Below are 5,654 nucleotides of genomic sequence, written 5' to 3'. Positions count from 1 at the left end.
TCAACCGGATCTCCACACAACAATTTTATTGCCTTTTCCTTAGCTCGCCAGGCCTGCTTGTATGTCAGGGAAACATCATGTAATTTCAGCATGTCTTCGGCTATATCTTTCGGAGTGTATACAGTTGTTAGATCAACAAATTTATCTAATATCATAACAGATACAACGTCAGTGATTTCCTGACGCCTTGCATAAATTCTATCTCTAACAGAACAAGTGTGACCCCCACAATATTTTCTGATTTTGAATAGCCCCGATTGATTCAAACATGATGAATTCATTAACCAGGAACGATTTTCAGAAGGACACTTCAGGTAATAACTGTTTCAAAAAACAAAAGATGATCAATGAAAAGTTTATATACCAAATTCATACAAAAAAACTACACATACAAATAAGCAAATAAATTATTACCAAGAAGAACTAGAACGAGATATAAGAATTTTTTGACAACTCCATAATGTCGCATCACCTCCATAAGTGTGCCCTTATCTTTGTAAATCTGATTTTCAGATATCAACAAATTAGTAAGGTCATTGATTACTTCTTGCCCTTCATCATTATTTTCATCAACAACTCCACCCGAATTCATTCCTACCAAGCGGATTGAATTATTTGAGTATAAATCAAGATTTGTTAGTGGTCTACTAACATCATAATGTCTTTTATCCACAACAACTACAGATTCTGAATTATCCATTGTTATATTCTTCAGAGTTATGCACAATAGATACTTCGTAAAGAAATCTACATTAACTTTCTTTTGATCCAAAAATATATGCACACCCACATCATTATGGATACAAACAGGTGGACATCGATCACTAACTATATATTTAATCTCTATATCATTAACATTAACATCTATCCTAAGTTGTGAAGTTATCGCATTCACTAGACCACTATACAGACTAGAAGATTCATAGATAATCCCCTCCATCTGAAAATCAACATATTTCCCTGTTTCATTAAAAAAATAACAATCAGTCTTACATAATACAAAGGAATAATAAATATGTTGTATTTATATTCACTTTTCATACCAAGATAATACAAATTTCATCCACAACATTATTCTCACACAAATTTATACACACTCGTCATTACTTATTCATACCAATATCATTCCAAATAGTCTACCAGAATTCATACAATAAAACACATTTCATACATTTATTTTTGACACACATTTCATAGATTTATAACAATAACTTCATCACTATTTCATACACTGTCGCGAAACAATATAATCAAATCATTCAAATATAAATACAAAAACGTCACATCCATGGTGTTTACAGTATACAAATTAAAAAAACTATTATACAAAAAACTCATAACATTATTTATTCATGTTTCACAGAAATTATTTTGTAATATGAAACAAACGAAGGTTTATACAAAATAAATCACAATTTAAATCTATTATACACAACCAAAATCAGAAAATTTAATTTTCAGTTTCATTGTTCTTAAATTTTTTTTTAGTGAAATTGGAATTAAAATACAAATAATAAATCGCAATGAATACTAAAAAGAAGGACCTTATCTACCATTGTAACATCCCGTATCCGAAAATAAACCAAACCAGTAGATTTCCAGAAGTTGCAGGTGCAACCCACTATTGCCACCCACGGACTGTAGGGTGACCCACGGTCTATCCTGGTGGTCCGTGGATGGCCACCTGCAACCCTTCCAAGAAAAGTCTAGAAAATTTGGCTAAGAGTAGACCCACGCCAGGACCTACGGACCGTAGGTCAAACCACGGTCTGTGGTCCAGGGTTGTAGGTCAGACCCTCGAATTCCTTCCCTTTGAAGCCAAACGACGGTTGACCAAAACGGACCATGGGTCAGTCCACGGACCATTGGTGGCTTCGGTAGATTTTTAAGTTAGGGATCGTTTGGTCTTTTCCCTATGCGTTGGACCTTAAACCACGTCGTTTAACCCCTAAACTACGTCATTTAGGAAAACTTCACTTTCTTGATATTCTTATGCGTGAGGTATGATCCAATTTTCTCGTTCTAATCCTTTATTATGCGTTTTAGATCATGGCTTCTCATAGAGCTTATGGAAGGAATCCAAATGTGCACAACGCTAACGCAACTCCTCCAGCCCCAGATCAGGAAGTTTTGAATGTTGAGTTTCGTAACGCCATTCAGCTTTTTGCTCAGAGTATGACCAACTAGAGCTACCAGCAGGTTCCAGTTCTTGCAAATTCTAGTGGTGGATCAGTGGCAACCAGGGTTCGTGATTTTGTTAGGATGAATCCGCCTAAGTTTTTAGGGTCGCAGATTGGTGAGGATCCCCAAAACATCATAGATGAGGTCAAAAAGATCTTTAGAGTGATGCAAAAGACTAGTAATAATAGGGTAGAGTTGGCATCCTATCAGCTTAAGGATGTAGCTCACATCTGGTATACTCTATGGGAAGAAAACAGGGGTACGGATGTAGCTCCTATCACTTGGGAATGCTTTAGTGAGACTTTTCTTGATATGTTCTTCCCAAGAGAGTTGAGGGAGGCAAAAGCTCAGGAGTTCATGAATTTGAGGCAAGGTAGCATGACAGTCCAAAAGTATGGACTCAAGTTCACTCAACTCTCCAGGTATGCTCCTTACATGGTTGCCGATTCCAGGGCTCAAATGAACAAGTTTCTATATGGGGTATCCCACTTAGTAAAAATGGAGTGTAGGAATGCTATGTTGCTAGAAAATATGAACATCTCTAGGCTCATGACTCATGCTCAGTAGGTTAAGGGAGATAAGCTTAGGAAACAGGCTAAGGATAATAAGAAGGCTAGAACAGGAAACTATGAGTATTCTAACAGAAATCAGGTGGTCAAAATCGCTTGCAGTTTCAGCAAAAGTCTTCAGCTCCAGCACCTTCATCAGCTAGTGTTCCATCCTCCAAGTTTCGACAGGATCAGAAAGGTAGGGCATCAGGCTTTAAGTCTCAGAGGAGTATTTCAGGCACCAGAACCTACCCAACTTGTCCAAAGTGTGGTAAGAACCATCCGGGCGAGTGTCTTGCAAGAAAGGAAGGATGTTTTGGGTGTGGTCAGTCTGGTCACAGGTTGAGAGACTGTCCTTCTACTAAACAGGGTCAAGGGGGCAATAATGGCAAAGCTCAATCTATGACTTCAGCAGCACCAGTAGGTTGAGCGACTCAATAGGGTAACTCATCTAGTACAGATGGCGGACAGAGCCAAAACAGGTTGTATGTTCTTCAGGCTCGCCAGGATCATGAAGATTCTCCTGATGTAGTCACTATTACCTTACGAGTTTTTAACCTAGATGTTTATGCTTTGTTAGATCCACAAGCTACTCTTTCCTTTGTAACTCTTTATATAGCAGTCAACTTCAATGTTAGTCCAGAAACTCTCTCAGAACCCTTCTCAGTCTCTACTCTAGACGGTAACCAGTTATAGCTAGATGGGTATACAGATATTTCCCCGCCACAGTCTCTAAGAAAGTCACCTCAGCAGTCTTGTAGAGTTAGAAATGATAGATTTAGATATCATTCTAGTCATGGATTGGCTACATTCTTATTATGCATCAATTGATTGTAGAACTAGGATCATTCGTTTTCAGTTTCCAAACGAACCAATCTTAAAATGGAAGGGTAGTAGCTTAGCGCCTATGGGTCAATTTATTTCTTACCTTAAGGCTAGAAAGATAATCTCTAAGGGTTATATCTATCATCTAGTTCAGGTTAAATATTCAAGCTTCGAAACCCCAACTCTTGAGTCAGTTCCTGTAGTTAATGAGTTTCCAAAAGTGTTTCCAGAAAATCTTCCCAGAGTTACTCCCGAAAGGGAAATCAACGATACCCAGCCTATTTCTATTCCTCCTTACAAAATGGCTCCAGCTGAGCTTAAGGAATTGAAAGAGCAGTTGAAAGACCTTCTAGATAAGAGTTTCATTAGACCTAGTATTTCCCCATGGGGTGCACCAGTGTTGTTTGTGAAAAAGAAAGATGATTCTCTCAGTATGTGCATTAACTATAGGTAGTTGAACAAAGTCACAATCAAGAATAAGTATCCTATCCCCCAAGATTGATGACTTGTTTGACCAACTTCAGGGTGCTAGTCATTTCTCAAAGATAGACCTCAGATCTGGTTATCATCAGCTTAGAGTCAGAGATAATGACATCCCAAAAATAGCCTTCAAAACTCGGTATGGTCATTATGAATTCGTAGTTATGTCATTTGGACTAACCAATGCTCCTGCAGCTTTCATGGATTTGATGACAGAGTGTTCAAGCAGTATTTGGATTTGTTCGTTATCGTCTTTATTGATGATATCCTTATTTACACTAGGAATGAGAAAGAATATGCGAATCATTTGAGGGTTTTCCTGCAAACTCTCAAGGATCGCCAATTATTCTCTATGTTTAGCAAATGTGAGTTTTGGTTGAAATATGTTGCTTTCCTTGGGAATATTCTATCTAGTGAAGGGATCCGAGTGGATTCCCAGAAAATAGAAGCAGTGAAACAATGGCCCAAACCTACCTCTCCTACAGATTTCAGAAGTTTTTTGGGTCTAGTGGGTTATTACAGAAGGTTCGTGGAAGGATTTTCATCCATAGCCTCTCCATTGACTAAGTTGACTCAGAAAAAGGTTAAGTTTCAGTGGTCAGATGATTGTGAGAAAATCTTCACAGAACTAAAAACTAGGTTGACTACAGCTCCTGTTTTGACTTTACCAAAGGGTTCAGACGGATATTTTATCTATTGTGATGCATCCAGAGTCGGTATAGGTTGTGTGTTGATGCAGGGAGGTAAGATTATATCATATGCTTCTAGATAGCTTAAGGTGCATGAGAAGAACTATCCAACTTATGACCTCGAGCTTGCAACAGTGGTGTTCACACTTAAGATTTGGAGACATTACTAGTATGGTGTTCACGTAGATGTGTTCACAGACCATAAGATCCCCTAGTATATATTCACCCAGAAAGAGTTGAATCTTCGCCAGAGAAGGTGGCTTGAGTTCCTCAAAGATTACGATATGAGCGTGCATTACCATCCGGGTAAGGCGAATGTAGTAGCAGATGCTCTTAGCAAATTATCAATGGGTAGGTAGCACATGTTGAGGAAGAAAAAAGAGAGCTAGCAAAGGATGTTCACAGACTTGCTCGCCTAGGAGTTCGTCTTATGAGCATATCAGATGGTGGTGTAACGGTTCAGAATGGAGCAGAATCTTCTTTGGTAGTAGATAGACTTGCTCGCTTAGGAATTCATCTTATGAACATATCAGATGGTGGTGTAACAGTTCAGAATGGGGTAGAATCTTCATCGGTAGCGAAGGTTAAGGAAAAGCAAGACAGTGATCTGATATTGATGTGCTTCGCTATCAGGGTCGATTATGTCTTCCTAATGTGGGTGAGTTGAGACAACAGATTCTTGTAGAAGCCTATAATTCCAGATATTTTATTCATCCAGGCACCATTAAGATGTACAGTGGCCTGTGGGAAGTCTTTTGGTGGAATGGTATGAAAAGGGATATAGCAGATTTTATGGCTAAGTGCCCTATTTGCCAGCAAGTGAAAGTACAACATTAGAAACCATGAGCTATAACTCAAGAGATCAACATTCCTACTTGGAAGTGGGAAGTGATCAACATGGACTTCATCACAGGTTTACCTCGTACTCGCA

Source organism: Solanum tuberosum, unplaced genomic scaffold (genome assembly GCF_000226075.1).
Source record: "Solanum tuberosum cultivar DM 1-3 516 R44 unplaced genomic scaffold, SolTub_3.0 scf00011, whole genome shotgun sequence".
Taxonomy (NCBI): domain Eukaryota; kingdom Viridiplantae; phylum Streptophyta; class Magnoliopsida; order Solanales; family Solanaceae; genus Solanum; species Solanum tuberosum.
This window is presented reverse-complemented; position numbering follows the sequence as displayed.